This window comes from Paramormyrops kingsleyae, chromosome 14 (genome assembly GCF_048594095.1).
Source record: "Paramormyrops kingsleyae isolate MSU_618 chromosome 14, PKINGS_0.4, whole genome shotgun sequence".
In the NCBI taxonomy this organism is placed as follows: domain Eukaryota; kingdom Metazoa; phylum Chordata; class Actinopteri; order Osteoglossiformes; family Mormyridae; genus Paramormyrops; species Paramormyrops kingsleyae.
Window position 1 is genome coordinate 7,759,083 of NC_132810.1, and position 20,237 is coordinate 7,779,319.

A 20,237-nucleotide genomic window follows, 5' to 3' on the forward strand; every position below is an offset into this window, starting at 1 on the left:
ATCGGACCAATTCCAGCAACAGTCATGAATAACCACATGCCCCTTTAATGAGTCTTATGGCAACGCTAGTAGCAAGTACTGTGAATGGAGGAGGCCTGTACTGTGTTGGTCCATCTGGTATTGTCGGGTGGCCTGGGGTGGCCTGTGGGGGAGTTCACTGTAGGGCTATGTGTACGTGCACGACGTGAGGAAATTGAGAGGAAAAAAAAGCAAAACACTGTTAGGCTTGGTGTAGATTTTTCCAATTGGGGGAGGGGGTTGCGGGGAACAGGGCCCTTAGGTCAGATGGACCCAAGTAAAGAGCCTCTGGTTGAAGGAGTCTTTCAGCAGACTGCGTTCATGGCAGGGCTGACTGATGGCTCACTTTGAAGGCATGTACTGCGGTTTCTTCTGTGTCCGCATCCAAACCACCACCAAGCGGATCCCTGTGGTGTCGCACCAGAGAGCAGCCTGAAACAGGGCAGGACTCATGTGTGGCCAATAGTGCGTCTGGGATACAGCCATGGTGAACATGGGCCTCCCTCAGAGGGGGCCCCCAGGGCTTTCAGGCAGCAGGAGAGGTCAGCCGCCTGTTAAATAACCCCTCCCATGAAATGCGGGTCTTCAATATCGTTGATGGACAGAGACATTGAGCCATGATGCTGGCTATAATGCTAAAAGTTGTTTCTTCATTGGGAACAATCTGGCCGTTGTTCTATAGCTGAAGAAATTCCCTCTGTCTGTTATGTATTCATCTTTTCTCTTGAAATCAAATTCCCTGGATTTTCCATGAAAAAATCTACCCTAGTGAATAAAAGCAATTAATAACCTCATGGAAAACCTTTTTTGGGCTCTGGGCTTCTTGGACACCGGGCAGCAAGACAAGAGAGCATGATGTTGTGAGATGTTCACATGCATGCAATATTACGACGACAATCTGAGTACATGGTGTATGCACACATGTGCTTTTAAATACATTTTAATTATTATTCTAGTCAGTTCAAACATTTCAAACTTATTCATGTGTTTTGATTACCGGTTAGGATAATAAAATCTACCCATGCACCAAACCATGTTTGTACCTGTTCTGCATTTAGTTAACTTGCACGTTTCTCAAAACTTGATAAAAGGGAAGAGTAAGGCATCAGTGTTGTGTATTTTTGGGGGCATCAAGGGGGCTCTGGCACCAAGCTGATAGTAAAATGGAAAAACCAGTGAGGCCTGGACCATCTCCACCCTGAGGCTGAACAGGGGAGAGGAGGTGGGCTGTAATTTGTGGTAACTGCCCCGATATGCATCGTAATAGCGGAACTTGGACTGCGCGTTTCCCCAGTGTCATTTCAGATAAGAACAGCCACCCACTTAATGTGCATTCTGCAACGGAGGTCTAAGTTTTATGGCAAGCTGCGGTTTGGAGTCCCCACATCAGAGCATGAGACTGCATTAGCGACAGTTTTACATGCATTCTGAACATGGCCTGCCGCAGACGGGGATCTGCATGAACGTGTGACAGGATTACTGAAGCGGTGGAAAGTGAATTTGTAAGAAGTTTGACATTATCCACATGCTTGAGATTACAGCTGCCTCTTTACATAGGTTGAAAGTGCCATTTAGATGCTATTGTTTGCATGCTTGAGGGAAGTTGAAAAGATCTTTTTTATTGATTGAAATTGTATTTGCTCTTAAGCCACTTTATTACAGTAACAGTCTTTATTTACTGTCTGTTAATATTAAACTTAAGTAAATTATTATGTAAAGAAAACTAGAACACAGGACATTTTATGGCAGCACAAAAAAGGATCAATTACTTTGTAAAGTACATACCTTGTACTCCATTACTCTACTCAGATATGTATGAGAATATTTCAAAGCAGGGATTTCTGATTTCATGCCCCATTAAATCATTTCCCCCTAACCTTGGCACAGATCGTATAGTTGAGAGGTTTTAGTGCTAAGCTGTAGGAGCAGTCCATGGTCAGGTCCTGCATAGGGCTGTTCTCAAAAGTGCACTGGTGCAGTAAGATGGCCGTGAACAAGAAGATCTCAGCTTTGGCAATCTGTTCACCGATGCACCTCCTCTTTCCGATGGAGAAGATCATGACACTGCTGGCCAGGTCCTTGTTTACGACACCATTCTCATTCAGGAAGCGGGAGGGCTCAAAGACTTCGGGATCTTTCCACTTCTCTGGGTCGTGGTTGACGGACCACTGGTTGATGAACACCACGGTGTCCTTAGGGATGTGCAGACCTTCAATGGTGACATCAGAGGTGGTGGAGTGGGGTATGGTGACGGGCACAAAGCTTGTGTAGCGCATGGTTTCATAGATGAAGGCCTCCAGGTAGGGCAGGTTTTTCTTGTCCTCTGTCGAAGGGAGTCTGTCTCTGCCAACGACCTTGTCAATCTGCTGTTGCAGTGTAGTCTGAATATCAGGGTATTTCACCAAGAGCAGAAGCATCCAGTTCAGAGCAGTGGAGACTGTGTCCAGTCCCGCTCCAATCAGATCTGTAACTGTGGCTTCAGCGTGAGCCTCCTTCAGTCCGGTGTCACTGCGCGATTTGTCAATGACCCTGATGATTGCATCACTCATATCTCGGGTCACTTCGGGGTCATAGGTCTCCCTGTGTTGGATCACTTTGTCTTTCACAAATGTAAAGAATTCATTATTCAGTTTTTTGAAGCTTAAGAACCCGCTTCGCACCGGATTGGGGAAAGACTGTAGCCAAGGCATGAGGTCCACCAGGCTCCCTGCACCCACCGTCTCTCCAAACTTGTTAACTCTGCCTAGGAGGGTTCTGAATTCAGCGTCTTCATGTCCATAGCGCTTCCCAAAGCAGAGGGCACAGATGACATTGGCAGCAGCTACTGTTAGCTCATGAGCGGGAATGAAATGTCCTCCATCTGCACTAAGTTTTTGAAACACCTGGACCAGATCCAAGGCTTCCGCGACAATGTGCTGCTCAAATGCTTTTTTGGTCTGGCTGTTTGCCGAGGAGAAAGCCCTGATGGTGGACTGAGCGATTCTGCGATGCATCTTCCACTGGTTGCTGTAGTTGCTGAACGTCATGCTTTTGCCTCCTGACACCATCTGAAATGACACAAAGTTGGGTCTTCCCGCAAACTCCTTGCTGTGCTGAATGAGTGCCTGGTGGATGACGGCGTCCCCATTCAGCACCACAATGTCGTTGCAGCCCAGTCGTATCTGGTAAATGTTGCCATACTTCTTAGCCAGTCTAGAGAAGGTAATGTGGGGCATTTGTCCCAGCTGCATGGCATTGCCCACCACCGGCCAGGCGAAGGGTCCAGGCAGCCTCCTCTTACGTCTGAAGTTCCTGACCCACAGACAAGCTTCCAGGCAGAAGAGGAAGACAAAAGAGGCGACGAGAGCTGGCTGGACCTGCCCACCCCAGTCCCTGATGATGCTGCTGCCTTGTCCTCCAGACTCTGTGTCCCACAGAGCCATGGCTTCTCGCTGTTTCTTTCCCTTTGCTTTTTTAGTGAAATGTCTTGTTCCTGGTGTCTGAGATATATCTCTTCCTCATCTATTTATCTGACGTTCAGGTTTTCCTTTTCAGTTTTCTCATACCAGTGTAACGTAAGCGAGACCCACTGGGCTTTTTGAGGTGCCTCACCGATATTTGCTTGCTTCGCTTGCTGGACGTGAAGTCAGTTGGCTGAAGAGCTCGCTGCTGCCTTCAGGTCATTTCATGCCTACCTTTGCAGATGAGAGTTACTCCAGGTTACTCCAGGTCGTGGTGTCCGTCTTCCAATGACTGGATGACGAGCGTCTGCTTCACCCGTCTCTGCTCACTCCCTTATATATCTGTGCGGTCTAAGGGGGCCGGGACTCTGGGTTTTTACTATCTCTCCCCTCCCATCGTGGCCGTCCCGTGGACCCCAGGACTCCCATTCATCTCTGTTACAGGAACTCACTCCAGCAGGGTGTCAGTCTCTCTCCCAAGCCAAGTGCTCACCAGAGAGCTAGAGTAAATAACAGCAAGCAGTGCGGTCTCTTGGCCAGGTGGTGTAACACGAGGAGGTGCTTTGGTTGTGGGAGCAGCCGGGGGAGGTGACTGACCATACCTTGCAGAAACGCACGTAGGACAGCACGCTGCACATTTTCTGGCTAAGGCCGCTCTCTGAGGTTTAAATTTAAACACGACCAAAGATTTACGGTCTACCGTATGGGAAAAGTGATGCTGTTGAATCTCGTAAGGAAATGTCCTTTGGAAAATGTCATGCAGAAAATCATATTGTTGACAGTTGGCTGCTCTTTTTAAACTGATTTATTTTTTTGTTTCAGAAATAATTGGAACTTGTCTTGTGGGTATTGTTAGTTTTTCAGTTTTACCTCTTTATAGTATTCTGCTTTCCTTCACATGACTTGCTTGCTACAGCAGATGCTCTGTTAACTTATGAGATATTGTGGATCTGTAACTCTGGTTTAATGGGAGAAATGACTGGTGTCCTAATTTATGTCAACATATAATTAAAAAATACAAACAGGTGGAAGTCTTCAGGAGGAGAGGATATTGGCGCTTTGCCAAGGAGCTGTACTCCTGACCTTAAAGTGACGGTTTGAGTTTGGCTTGAAAAAAGGCATAGTGTGAGGTGAAAGGAATTCTGTTGTGAAGGCTGCTTTAGAGTGACACAATGACAGCGGGGAGCGTACGTCAGTGCAGCGATGATTTCTGTGCCCACATTGAACATCCACCTCAGCCATTCAAAGCCGTGTGCCCCTTTCCACCGCTCTGCTAGTTAGTGTGGTTTGGAATCAGCAAGCCATCCCCAGAAAAGTCCTGCATGTTATTATTTTGAGCCTGGTGCAAACAGATAGTTGCCAGATACGTTTAAGACTGTTGGAAATGAATGTGTTTTTGAGTTCTGTTTGGGATGCATTACTTTAAACCCATAAATGTTTTCTATTCATTTCTGTTGAAGGCAGATAAACAAAGCTGTAAAGAAATGCATCTACATTTTTGGATTGAATTTCAAATGAACTGAAAACATGGCGAGTACAAACAATGCATTTAAATGCGATCTGTGATCCTGTGTGAATGTACTGCAGGGTATGGGTAGTTAAATGGTATTATATTTAGTAAGTGAGATGATGCTGCTCCAGAGATTACAGCTGTGTTAAAACTCATTAACAGCATTGTAAAAAGCCTTCATGAAGAAACCATTGGCCCTAGTGGGACTAAAATATCACTTAAATCTGATTGCTGTGGTTAAAGAAAGGCATTCTGGGTAGGGATTGGGCGGGAAGCTGTTCCATACTGAATGTATTCCATACTGCACAACTCACCGCATTAACACCAGGAGGATTTTTTAATAGAAATATTCAGAACATTCCGAATTAGCAGTTTTAACGTTTTTTTTAACACTTTGTGCAAGCTGTTTGCATGTTACTCTCCTTTCTAGAGAAAAGGGAGAATGGGGGGGAGGCAGGGTAATATTAATCTACAGTGGACAGTGGTATGATTAAGTCTGCCCTCGAATAACCAGTTCTGTTTTTGCCAAGTTTTTTCAAGTTTCATCTGCTTGTGCCTCCAGTCCATACCAAACGATTTAACGTTTCTATATGTATTTTAAAAATTGTCTGTCAGGTTTGTATGTGGTAATGAAATTCTTTGATGTTGTGTTGTCTTGCTGTAAACATATTTACAAAATGAGAATATTTCAGGAAACTTGACGCTATGAGAGCCACCTGTCTCCAGGTCTGAGTCACATACCAAATGATTGTTGGCAAACATCTTTTTATTATCTTTAGGAGCAGAATTTTTCTCTCGCTAAGGTAATTTACAGTCATGGAAGTTTCCATTTATTAGTTTATGGCCTCGGGGTTAAGCGCATAAGGACACAATGAGTGTAACAGTACTTAATGAAAGAGGTCATCAACAAGGTAATGGTCACAGGCAAGTCAACTAAGCACAGATTCGCTCCACACAGAGCAGCAAAGGGATATTACACACTAATATCCAGATTAACAGGTTCGGCTGTTGAAACCGTAAGACTGTATCTATGTATTTAATGTAAGTTCAATGAGTATGTATCACCTTTCTTGGTCTGTCAGACAGGGCAGTGGCATGTCAGGGATGAAGTATAGGATTTAAACTTGGGTGGTAGGAGATTGGCTCCCCAGTGATGAGACATGATGAATGAGTGGTAGCCTTCAAGACAGTCGGATGACCTGAGGGTACAGATGGCAGGGATCTGAACTGGATGTGTGGTTTGATGAGAGTCTGCTGACATCACAATCCAGTCGTCACGGCAACCCAGAAAAGCCACACCGGCATGTGCAGTTTCATCTTGGCTTTGTCTTGTTGGTTCAGCTTTGTTACTTGTCTTCAGTATTTGTTGGTTCTTTTCACTCTCGGTTATGATATGGCCCCTTTACAGACATTTGTTACGGGGTTTATGGGATTCACATGAATTAATATAGCTGGTAGAAGAACATATAAGCTATAACAGTTAGAAACACTGTAACAGCGCTGTTTGGTTTACTGTATCGACCTGCTGCACACACCTCGACAGACCTGCTGAGTGTGAGAGCATGAGAAAGAAGCAGAGTGTCCCATGTGCTTGGGAGGCAGAGTTCCTGGCAATTTGCATCTCATTACGTGTAAACTGGGTGGGGGCAGAGTCAGCACGTGGAAACAAATGAACACTCTGATCAAACCGCCTTGATTAACACCTCTTTATTTACTCTCCATGTAGCTTATGTTGAATTAAGTAAAGACATACAGCAATGGCATCTACTTTAAATACAAAGGTATGAACACACACAGCACCGCTGGCTGTGTCGGCTGGAACACCCAGGGAAAAGCATTAATCGGGCGCTTAGGCAGTGATACGCTTTACCTGGTCAGCCAGTGGCATTTGCACAGCCCATAAAGCCCTGGGCCTCTAAACAGAGGTGCATTTTGCAAAAAACACATCAAACATGTGGAACCATTCATTGGCTGTTATTTCTTTTTTAGGCTACAATACTGAGCAACACATGCTTGGACAGACAGCATGAAGGGAGTCCGGTTGTTTGTTCCGAAATGATTCAGGACCAGAAAAGACACTTCCAGGCAAAACCACCTCCGTTTTTTCTCAGAACTTTGTTTTCTCCTCTTTTCGCTGATGAAAAGCCAGTGTAGCCTAAGAGACTGACTACTGACTCAAGACTGAAGTAACGTTCTTCATTTCGGACATAACACAAATAAACTTGAAACTAACGTTACATTTCCTCTCCGTCATCAATATCTCATTTTAATCCCATTCAAATGACATGTTTTATTTACAGTAGGCGCTGAATTTGAATTAATGTCTTGCAAGACAGGTTTGCTTAAACGCTCCATATTACATATAAACACACATGAAAAATGATTTGTGCCTCTAATCTGAGACTATACTAGTTAGTATATCTAGATTTTCATTATTCTTGGGACAGATACTCAAGCCTTGGGGCTACACATAAATAGAGTTTCCCCACAGATGTGGGGAATACATATATACTCAGTGATGCTGTGAATACTGCAGTGAATGTTTATGCAGAGAGCCGCGGAATATTTCTAAATATTTTAAGCACTTTACATTTTATTGGAAATTGTGCATAACTACTTATATGACTCATACATGGGTATCATTACCTTTACAAGCAGGATGTTTGAGTATATGTAATATATATTATAATTTTGAAATATCTAAAATATCCATTGGCACACGGTGCTCATATTTAGTAACTTATTTTCACGGAGCCTGAAGTATACGTTGTAATACAGCAATACTTCACAGAAATTATCTTACCTGCTCTCAATCGACACTCTTGGAAAATCCCATTCTTACTGATCATATGAAAAAAAATTCTGCTTTAACTTCTACAAAAATAGTAAATTAACTGATAGCTGACCAGTAATTAAATATTAAATATGAAATACCTTAACTCAGTCAGTGCAGTTTCCTTGAGATTATGGATTAACCAATTTGACACCCTTGAAGTCTTTGCTAGTCTGCAAGGTCAAGGCTGGAACAGTTTGCAGCTTTTCATGCAGGTGACACCAAGCCTAGAAATTTCCCCCTGAGTTTGGCAGAGATGGTGTAGTTGAGGGGCTTCAGCGCTAAGCCGTAGGAGCAGTCCATGGTGAGATTTTCTGAGGGGTTGCTTTCAAAAGTGCACTGGTGCAGTAAGATGGCCGTGAACAAGAAGATCTCAGCTTTGGCAATCTGTTCACCGATGCACCTCCTCTTTCCGATGGAGAAGATCATGACACTGCTGGCCAGGTCCTTGTTTACGACACCATTCTCATTCAGGAAGCGGGAGGGGTCAAAGACTTTAGGGTCTTTCCACTTCTCTGGGTCGTGGTTGACGGACCACTGGTTGATGAACACCACGGTGTCCTTAGGGATGTGCAGACCTTCAATGGTGACATCAGAGGTGGTGGAGTGGGGTATGGTGACGGGCACAAAGCTTGTGTAGCGCATGGTTTCATAGATGAAGGCCTCCAGGTAGGGCAGGTTTTTCTTGTCCTCTGTCGAAGGGAGTCTGTCTCTGCCAACGACCTTGTCAATCTGCTGTTGCAGTGTAGTCTGAATATCAGGGTATTTCACCAAGAGCAGAAGCATCCAGTTCAGGGCAGTGGAGACTGTGTCCAGTCCCGCTCCAATCAGATCTGTAACTGTGGCTTCAGCGTGAGCCTCCTTCAGTCCGGTGTCACTGCGCGATTTGTCAATAACCCTGATGATTGCATCACTCATATCTCGGGTCACTTCGGGGTCATAGGTCTCCCTGTGTTGGATCACTTTGTCTTTCACAAATGTAAAGAATTCATTATTCAGTTTTTTGAAGCTTAAGAACCCGCTTCGCACCGGATTGGGGAAAGACTGTAGCCAAGGCACGAGGTCCACCAGGCTCCCTGCACCCACCGTCTCTCCAAACTTGTCAACTCTGCCTAGGAGGGTTCTGAATTCAGCGTCTTCATGTCCATAGCGCTTCCCAAAGCAGAGGGCACAGATGACATTGGCAGCAGCTACTGTTAGCTCATGAGCGGGAATGAAATGTCCTCCATCTGCACTAAGTTTTTGAAACACCTGGACCAGATCCAAGGCTTCCGCGACAATGTGCTGCTCAAATGCTTTTTTGGTCTGGCTGTTTGCCGAGGAGAAAGCCCTGATGGTGGACTGAGCGATTCTGCGATGCATCTTCCACTGGTTGCTATAGTTGCTGAACGTCATGCTTTTGCCTCCTGACACCATCTGAAATGACACAAAGTTGGGTCTTCCCGCAAACTCCTTGCTGTGCTGAATGAGTGCCTGGCGGATGGCGGCGTCCCCGTTCAGCACCACAATGTCGTTGCAGCCAAGTCGCATCTGGTAAACGTTGCCATACTTCTTAGCCAGTCTAGAGAAGGTGATGTGGGGCATTTGTCCCAGCTGCATGGCATTGCCCACCACCGGCCAGGCGAAGGGTCCAGGCAGCCTCCTCTTACGTCTGAAGTTCCTGACCCACAGACAAGCTTCCAGGCAGAAGAGGAAGACGAAAGAGGCGACGAGAGCTGGCTGGACCTGCCCACCCCAGTCCCTGATGATGCTGCTGCCTTGTCCTCCAGACTCTGTGTCCCACATGTTCATGGTGCTGGATTATCTGATTAATAATGAATTCAAATTTCTATGTTGTAGTTTGCAGAATTGATTTAGCAGCTCTTCATTTGCAGCTTGGGTCCAGATGAGACATGCTATTTCAAAACTTATAATAATTTACAAAAATATAGATATTAAGTCAATTATTTGTTAAGTAATTCAGCCAAACAAATTATGAAGATGCCATCAAGTCTTTACTGTAGTTCTGAAAAATGCTCTCACGTCTCTACAAATTTGGTTTAAAAAGCACGCGCGTATTCAATGTCTGTGGAGCTGAATCAGGTAAAGTTGGGATTTTTCAAAGTCAGATTTTGCCTTGTGCGGGTTCGTTTTACTGCTGTCTGATATATGTTTGTCGGGGGGCGGGCTCGACGCTATTATCATACTCCTCCCATTGTAGTAGCCCGGAGACCCCATTACGTTATCCCCTTTCCTGTCGACTTCCAGATCTCTCCTTGGGACGAGGCAAGAAAATGATCCCGGTAGCTGGTGTCAGCTGGAGCGCTTGCCCGGAGAGGCGGCTGGGCTGAAATCCTCCTAGCAGCTTTCGGGAGCAGGCGGTCCGCTTGCCTTTGCTTTGCTCAGTCTGTAAAGTCTGAAGACTTTCGGCAATGTTTTAGGAATGCCTGTCACACACGGTTTGTTTCTTTGCTAGTTCTCTTGTGTGTTTTACTGGCAGTTTCAAACGGCATGTTCACTCGCTGTGCCTACGTATGCTATTGAAGGAACGTCTATTATACATTTCTGGAAATATGAGCAGATTCATGTCAATCTAAATTTCTGTAATCTTCCGAGCCTTAAAACTTTCTCTCGGTCCGCCTCTGTCTCTCGCTCTGTCTCTCTCTCTGCACCCACAACACGTAGAAAACCACAGGGCAGTAATGAAATCATGTCTAAACTGAAAAAAAGAAGATTATTCCAGGTGTAAAGGGATCCGTTTTTAAACCCAGCTCCATAATAAAGGCTTCTAAATAATGTCAGTTTTAATTTTACGACGTGCATGCTGGTTTCCAAGAGAATGACGTGTACTCACGCGATTATATCGGTATAGGCAAACTGAATTAATGAATTAAGTGGGCCTATCTAAAACACGTGCTGGTGACCAGATAGTGCTTAACTGCGTTCTTGTCGTAGTTCATTTAATTTTTTTATAGTCAAATTTTATAATCTTAGGATCTTCTCTTAGAATTAAAAAGTATAATACATGAATAGAAATGTATAGTTTCGTACTTGGAGTTTGTGTATGTGTAGGGGTGTTACATTCTGTTTTTCTCAAAAAAGTAATCGTTTCGGATTACTGACATTGTATTACTAGATCACATATAGTGATCAGAATTTATGCCTGTACAATCACCTGAGTGCACATTTTAAAAGATTTGCCGATATAGATTAATTTACTAGTTTTCCTTTGACTGAAAAGTTCGGTACAGGAAGAATGCGTATGTCGCGAGTTAAATATTTGATGTGACTTTAGTTTTATTTGTTCTTTACGAACAACAGTTGGACAGCACATCGCTATGTCAGCAATATGAGTACCATTTAAAATTAGGGAGTCCGAAAAAAGACGTAAAATTGACCGCACCATTCTTAGAGTCTGATGACCCCAGACTTCACGATTGATTAATTACAGCTATCTTATTTTTTTATCTCAGCAAATGTCTGAAAAGTAATATCCCAGCCTCGAATGACAAGCTGCCTGTGAGTCGCTGGTGCCGATTTGTCTCCAGGGTACGTTAACACCCTGAGCCGAATGAAAGTGTCTTTGAACCCCGACGAGGGTCACTGTGGCTGTCGGCCCGCCATGCGGCTGGGCTGCACATAATGAGCCGGTCTGCTAGACCCCGTCCCACGGAAGAAGTTATAAAAACTATGGTAATTAAGAGTCACGACACAGCTCTCCAGGAAATATTAATCATTTTACATTACACTGCCACGCGCTATGAGAGTGCAGGTTATTACTGGAATAGCTGTATTTACAAGAATAGAATGTCACTAAGAGTTTCCAATATCCGAGAAGTTTATTTAGTTTAAAATAACGGTACTGAATATATAAATTTACGTGTAGGCCTATATGTCTGTGAACGTTTTAACGCAAAATGCAAAACTAGGTATTAACATTTTGTATTTAAGTGTTGCCAAAATCATTTAAAAACTGCGTTCGAAATAAACCATTAAATTGACATCCAAGTTCACAGCATTAAATGAGGAGTTTAGCCACGATCGTTTATTCACACATTACTTTGCTTGATTTTTATCCATGCAGAGCGACACTGATTACGCGTAATTTAGCATTCTGTTTATCTTAGACTGACGGTAATCCCTCCTACAAAAATGTGTTTATTTGTAATTCAACCAATCCTATTCAGAAAATGTTACACCGCATGCTATTTAGTGAGGACTGTGTATATGTGAGCAATGTCTATTTTTATATCTCAGATTTTTAATTATTATTATGATATTTTTTTACTCTGGACACAAAGATATTATGTGTGTGTATTACATGCACCCAAATGAACATTAAAAAATGTTCCCAATGTACTGTGCTATGATGAAGATGAGGACTTTTGGACAGACTGGACATAGGCTGCCTTAGTTCTTGCTGGGACTCTCGCTGACTTGTCTGTGTAGGGTTGCATCTTTGACGTGATGAAGGCGCTGCCCGAGCACACACACACACACACACACACACACACACACACAAGTGTCAAAAAGAAAATTAGTGTTTCTTACTTCTTCCCTGGCTGTGAGGTTTGTTTTTGCAGGGAGGTAATGGCCCTAATTTTAGGTGCTGAAACATTTCCGAAGGGCAGGAGTGGGGGGGGGGACAGAAACTGTAGCACAGTGAAAAGCCCTTAGGAGCCGTGGAAGCAGGTAAAGGGCCTCCATTCTGGCAGTCATGAAAAATTGGGAAAGAAATTAAACACTAATCCAATAAGAAGGCAAGGAAAAGACTGCGTTTCTGTTCACTACCCAGCCAGCATTAGCATGATCCTTTCATAAGATTTTCCTTTTACAGTCATTAATGGGTTTTTTCCTAAATCCTGTCACTTAGGTCTGTGTTTGAGACCTGGCAAATTCCCACAGTCTGTGTTAGCCGCCCTGTGTTAGCTTCCCACAGGCCCCTGCTCTCACGGTCTGTGTTAGCCGCCCTGTGTTAGCTTCCCACAGGCCCCTGCTCTCACGGTCTGTGTTAGCCGCCCTGTGTTAGCTTCCCACAGGCCCCTGCTCTCACGGTCTGTGTTAGCCGCCCTGTGTTAGCTTCCCACAGGCCCCTGCTCTCATGGTCTGTGTTAGCTGCAGCTCTGAGGGTCCATGTTAGCCACCTTATTATATGTTAGCCATTCAGTGAAACAAACTACTGTAGATGTTTTAGTCAGGGGCACTGCAAGGTGGTTTAGGATGATTCCAAGGGCCCCTAAGTGACAGTCCTAAATCATGTGGAACACAGTTGAATCTTGGTTGGGGGTCCAATATGATATACTTTCAACATTTGCAGCATCCCTGTTTTTAGTACAAAATGTGCATGCAGTATGGTTTTGTCCTGCGCCTCTCAATTCATTGTTTGATCTGCCAGTCATGATCCCACAGCACTATGAGACCCAAGTATCAACATCATGTATAGATAAATAATTTTCACTGTATTGGTGAAACGTATTCAAAGAAAAGGAAAGGTGGAGCCAGTAAGGAGAGACAGAGGAAAAGAAAAGCCTTTGAAAAAGAAGCTGAAAAATGTTAGAAAATTACTGACTTGTTCAGCAAAGGGTCAGGTAACGTTAACGTATATGCAGCTTGTCATAGAGGCTTAAGCCAGACAGACTAGTTTTTCAGCTCTATGTCCTCTGTCCAGTGCGTATTTGTGCTCCCTTTCACCATAAGTGTGATTTATAAGATATAATGAACAGATACTAACTTATGATACTAACTTTTGATTAATTTCACAGACTGCCATAAGTGAATATATGCAGGCAGTCCAGTGTGTAGCAGGCTTTTGACTATTTGACTTTACATACCAGCAATATTCCAGGAAATAAAGCTGATCTTGGTTCCTGAATGAATCATTACAATATGGCTTTCCTTACGTACATGTTTTTTTATAAACTCTAGTTTATGGTTTGAATAACATACTTAAGTACCCAAACTGCATCATGTTTATTTTTGCACCAGAGAGGTTTAGAACGGAAGCTTATTGTTTTTTTTAATCGTGTGCCTGTAATAATCTCTAACATTTATAGGCATGGAATTTTACAATGTAGGTAGCTTTGCCACGCAGACAGACGTTACGTGCGGCTCTCTGAAGTCAGGGACGCGGCTACTGCACGCAGGAATGTGCGACTGCAGTGTTTATGTTACTGGTTTGCGGCTCCCAGGGCTCGCTGAGCTCGGGGAGGTAGAATAACAAAATGGCGTGCCGTGCTTACATTTGTTGGGTTAATGGTGAGATACGATGGGGCGCAGTCTTTTTTTTTTCTCTGGGGGGGTGGGGCAGTGTTAAAGCATGCACATTCGCTCAGTTTAATGGCCTGGACCTGCCACAAAGTTTCCCGCAGTGTCGGGGCGACCACCACTGGGTACCAGTGATGCTTGGGGTGCGACTTTTCACTGCTAAACAAAAGGACCTAATCAGGCCACAAGCGGGATCCAAGACAGGAACAAAAATTTGTCCACAATCAGCCTGGATTTGAAAGGAGGAGGGTGATGAAAGGACTAAATCTTTTCACGTGAAAACAGTGGCCCTAATTAAAATAAAATGCTTTTAGTATACGTGCAAATGGTTCACATAAGCACACTTTCCACTTATCGGTGTCTCTTTAGATGCTTATCTCGTTGTTCAAAGAGAAGGCAGAGTCACTGAACCTACCTAACTGGCCGACAGAAGATAGGCACATATGGGAATCAGTGGTAGACTTGAAGGTACAGTAACTGACTCTTCCTACGCATCATTTCCTGTCTCTGCCACCGGTGGAGTGATGCGTGCCTGCATTCAATTCTCGTTCTTGCTCGTCTGTGCCTTGGGGCAGTTGGTAGGGCGGTGGTTAAGGACACTACCTAATCTCCTTTGAGGTTTTGGTTTGGTGTCGAGATGGATCCCTGTTTTGCACCTTACCTGCATTACTTTAAAAATATTCAGGTATGTTCATGGATAAAGGCATTGCCATTACCAGTTTTAATTAATATCCAATTAATATGCTGTTAAAATATAGCAAAACCAATAAAATAGTAGCTCTGCAAAAGTTAGTGCTTTGATTTAATATTTGCCAGCTTTTAGTGGATGCTTTCTGTTCCTAACGGCATAAATCCCAGTGGACTCTCATGAATGGAAGGGGAAAGACCAAGAGAGAGAGCTCCATGGAATAGCCTGGTGTCAGCTGCCCATGCTGTCCTGATCAGTGTCTCTGCACCCCAGCTGCCAGGGAATCCCTCCCTGTGTAACTGTGTCTCCCAAACTCCCCTCCGCTCCCTGCACATACAGCTTCTCTCTCTGGCATCATGTTTAATTAGAGCCAGGTTTGCAGTCCAGTCACGTGCATGTGTGTGCTCACACACGTGTGTGTGTGTGTGTATATGTGTTTCTTGAGTGTGGCTGCCGTGTTTGCTTGTGATTATCTCCTGTAACCTGGCTGTGAAAGCCTGGCCCTGACCCCAGGCTGACTGCAGAGGGGGGACACGGTAGAGGAGCATGTGGGGGTGGCTGCTGGGTTCATGTTGCATATAAATGGTCGTTGGGGGGTGTGAGGAGACCGTACCCACAGTGGACTAGGCTGCCCTGGCTCTGGAGCTAATCACTGTTTACTAGTCTCATTTCCACTTCTCAGTGAGCTACTGTCACGCACGGCCCAGAGACGGGGAGGGGAGGGGGAGTATAAGCGAGGGGTTCAAGCGCTGAAACGGCTGGTGGAGGTGCAGAATAAACGGGGTGTGTGTCGAGGCGGGGAGGTGGGAAAGAACAATAAACATAAATAACAAGTGAGCTGCCCCGGAAAAAAAAAACAAAAGACTAACAACTGAAATACTCTGGGACTTCGTCATCCGTGCTGAGCGACGATCACCACCGGACACGGCCGTTCGGGGGAGGGGGGCCAGCACAAGCACGAATCACTTGTGATTGGTTTTTTTTTTGTTGTTTTGTGCATTTTGGCCACAGTCTCAGGAAATGCAGACGCTTCATCCTCAAGACAGTATGCATCTGGATTTTTGTACAGCCAGACGCGAGTTCCAGGGTGTCCCTCCTTCACCGCAGTGAAACAGCAAACATTCTGCATCTCCCGTCGGTTTAGGGAAACGGGCATCCTGCCTAGTGCAACAACGGCCCGTCAAATGGTTCCCTTTGCATGATTGGATTTTCACGCTGCCATCCGACTGGCAGGCCACATGAAACACTCTCCATGGCCCAGAAATCGCTTCTTTCAGTGGGGAAAATTCAGATGAAATGCAGGAAGATGAGGCCCCCTGCCTTCCATGTAAAACTGCTACATGCCTTTGCTCCTCTTCTCCTTCAGGTCCTGCTGACATAAACACTCAGGGTCTTGACCTTGAAGGGCCCCATTCAATCCAAGCACCAGCATGGAATGTAACACAGCCAGTCACTCAGAAATATCACAAGCCTCTTGTCCCTGTTCTGCAAATCTTCCCGTCCTTAAAAAAAGATTCTTCCATCCGTCGTTCACTTGAGCTTATTTTTTGCACTTTTTAATTCCACGACCCTGTACTGGACAAGTGATTAAAAGCTGGATAGTTCCCAGATGGTAGTCCAAATATTAAATAGCTAAATAATTAAATTAAATAGTTACCACATAAAATATGATGATTAATGTAGAACCAGGATGTTATTCAGAATGGCTCTCTAGTACCCCATGTTGGATACCCCATCTTCTGACAGACAGGCCGGTCCTCACTACTTTGATGAATGGGGCCTAAATTCCCATCCATTCAGTCCCATCCAGAGCTTAACTCCCTGCTGCACAACAAGCTTTATACCCATGTTCCGTGTTTTAAGGTGCGGGAACTCGAAAGGAAGTGGCTTAAAGCTGGTAATCATTGCTTCGCTGTATTGGTCTGTAGGTATTATTTTATATATATATATATTTTTATATATATATTGATACTTTTTGATCATTTTCATCCCCAGTTTTATAACTCTTCATTACTGGAATAAGTGTCTCCCCAGTATGGCTGTGTTTAATGCTGTTACTTATATGGACTGGCTTTCACTTGCTCATCAGGCTGATCACGCAGCCTATAACCGTTTACACGCGATGAGCGGTCCGTCTCCCCTCTCATCGGTCCAACTTCATTAAAGTCCAGCACTCCCTCCCCCGAGCTACACGCCCCTGGGAGAACCAGAAGAGGGGGGGGGGGGGTTGGCATTTGCGCCAGCCACATTCCTCTCCGCTTGCTCACGTCCGATGCGAAACCACGCAAAGGTTGCCAGCAGTACATACATGAATTATTGACCAGTCTTTATTATTTATTTGTCTATTCCCTGCATGCTTTTGGCCAGATTTCTGAGGACTGCAGCACCATGAACTCTGCCTGACTCCAGGTTTCAGGGGCTTGGACTTGTAAGGGTGGGATCTCCAGCAGCCGGGCAACAGAAACGGAGTTGCCAGATCGTCTGGGCACAGACATAATCACATATCTCTGTAACGGAACATGACCTGACATTTTTAGTAAAGTCAAACTGCTTGGACAACATGATATGTTCTTGGGGGACTGTGGATGTCTTCCTATTATCAGCCAAGAACATACTGCAATGAAATGCGAAATTTACGATTTGGCATGAACCTGGGGTTTCTAAACGACCATTATAGTTGTTAAATATATGAGATTCCGGACATTTGCTGATATAGTTCGCTTTAAATCAGTTATTTTTACTGGGAGACTGTGATTGTGGTGCTGCGATAGGATGTTTATCTTATAAAAATGGAAATAAGCCCTCTAAAATATCCGTTAAAATGTTTCCAAATAAAAAATATATAAATTTTTTCTGCATTTATGTAAAATAGATGCTGGCTAAACCTAAATTAAGTTGCATGAATGTTACATTTATATTAAACGACATTCATGGCATATGCGGAGAATATCAAATAGATGGCTTTTAAGTGATTTATTTTTGTTAAGCTAAGCTTCTGGGCTGCCTGCGTTTGTTACGGCTACGGTTTGATTAAGATCACCGCACTGCAAACGCGCTTCTGGTCTGGGGGCCGCGTTAGATTCCCGGCCGTCCCGCCTCGCGCCGCGCCTGTTTACCTAACCTGCTAAACTGTTCATAGGAGCGCAAATCAAAGCTTGAGCACAACGCCATTAAATCAAATAAACTTGGTCTTCCGGAGCAAATGATCTAGTTTATTTGCTTCGTTTAAGATATTTTAGTACCGTATCACGAAATGCATTCTGCTGGTGGGGTTGGGGGACGGTCTGCTAGAGTGTGTTATATGAGCTGTGACGTCGTCTTTCAGACATAATAGGCCTACGTATCGTAATAATAACACTGATGTCTTTTGCGTCTTCCTGAAGCTTGAATGCTTTCGAATACTTACTATAGGCTACCACTATTTATCCTATATAACTTCCGCGTGATTATATTTTAGGTAACATTTTGATTAACATTTGATTGGCCAATTTGATTTTTATAGCTTTTAGCCATTCTGCACGTTTAATTGTAAAACGGGCGTGAATGCTTAATTTTATTTAAAAAAATAAATAAATATACTTATATTAGCCGCTTTTCACATTACTTTCAGGGAGCACTTTCCTTTGAACTCCCGAATACACAATAGGCGCGCATTTACGTGCAAAATAATTGTAAAGTAACTTGTTATCGTACAAGCCTCAATCTGTTTATCAGATTAATCGGCCCCACGGAGATGGCAACCTGGCAAATTAGGCCTAATGTTGCATTGAAGAATAAACAGTCTCGTCTAGTACTATTTTTTGGATGTTGTGAATGGCAAAAGATTAAACCGTTCTCATTTTGAACGGAAAAAATAATTCACTGTACAGGCTTAAAGCTTCAATATTGACATTTTACCTTGCATTAGGCCTACATTATTTTTTTTACTGATAATTTTTATTGAAAGTATTTTTGGACAATAAATCAAACAAAAACAACGAACTGGGGCTATTAAAAATGTCGTGATTTAACCACAAATGTGAAGCTCCTCATTTATTACATAAGGGGGGAATTGTTGAACAAAAGTGGTCGTAAAATTAAATTAATTATGGTATTTTAGTTCATACATTCAGATTTTGAACATAAATTTAAGAAAAAACACACTTGACACGAAACAAACTGAAAAGATAACGCAGTTGTGGAGACTAGTTTTATTTTTAAATATTTATCTGCAAAGATTACTTAGTAATTATTTTTTATATATATTTTATATGGGCTACAATGTATAATTCTGTACTTATGAATAGCTTTATTTTTAGTTAAGAAATTTAACTTAGAATTTCAAAAATCGCCGTTTCGGGAAAAGGTGCAGTTCTTAATCGTACACATCCTTAAAATATCTACATGCCACATTTTGGCTATACACACATTAAATAAGACGGTACATACATTACAAACTGCTTTTATTTCCTTTCCTATTATTTCATTTTTGCGTGCTAAGCAGTGAACCTGGGATGAGCTTGCGTGCCATTGGAGCTTCGCGTGCGTGGATCATGGTCACCGAGGTCTGGCTTCCCCAGGGAGTGGGGGTGGAGATTGTACTAAGAGATTAAAATGTGAAGGAGCGGGGGGGGAACTAGTAGAAATGGCTTCCAGATGACCCCGCTTTCATTTTAGTTGGCTCATCTGGAGCTGGCTGACGGACCAATTTGGGCACACTTAGTTACGCGCTCTCCACCTCGGGAGCCTTCCTCGCGTAACGGTATTCTGTTTCGTACTCTACGCGGCGTTCACCGGCCATCCATCCATCCATCCATCCATCCAGGTGCACGTAAATTACCCCTGAAGCACAGAGAACAGCACAAGCCATATGAAACCACTGTTTACCGTGGATGAATTCGCTTTATATTTATTAGTAAGCAATTGACCAAACGCTATCCTTTGTAGAAAAAAGCAATCTATACGATTAATTTGAATTGTTATATAAACGGCTTGGTAAAGGTGTAACCTTTTTAACGTTTTAAGTGCAAATTGCATGAAATTTAACATTTTTGTCTTTATTTACCAAACACACACAGACACACACACGTAGGCCTACATATATAACCCTAATATATGTTTATATGTGTGAGTGTGTGTATAGCCTACATATAAATTTTAAGCTTATCGTAGGTCTATAAAACGTAGTTTTACAAAAAGGGAGCATAAGCGATTTAAAATTCTGCCTTTTGTGACTGATATTTGAAATGTAGTTATTGCGTGATTATAAATTAAATAGTTTGGTGGTGGTTTCATTTTTTAGTTAAAAGTGCACTTTTTAAGTGGATTTATTCTGTGTAGATAAGGCAGAGCAAGGAATATCTGTAAAATATGACGAGTTTTAATTTAATACAGTTAAAAATGTGTGCATGAGGTGTATTTACTGACAGTTCCCACAGGGATGATATATATTCCTGGCAAATTAAGATAGATGTCCGTTTGTTCAGTGACGAAAATCGCGAGCAAAAGTTAAGGGCATGACTAGGT

The 20,237-nt window shown here is 43.4% G+C and overlaps 1 protein-coding gene and 2 pseudogenes across 1 annotated transcript in view; 1 reads left to right on the plus strand and 2 right to left on the minus strand.

Moving 5' to 3' along the window:
• rmdn3 (regulator of microtubule dynamics 3) overlaps positions 1–20,237 on the plus strand; it is a 51,996-nt gene that overhangs the window by 29,369 nt on the left and 2,390 nt on the right. The gene's annotated exons all lie outside the window — the stretch shown is intronic.
• LOC111838868 (cytochrome P450 1B1 pseudogene) lies at positions 1,617–3,792 on the minus strand (annotated as a pseudogene).
• On the minus strand, positions 6,660–10,384 carry LOC140578404 (cytochrome P450 1B1 pseudogene; annotated as a pseudogene).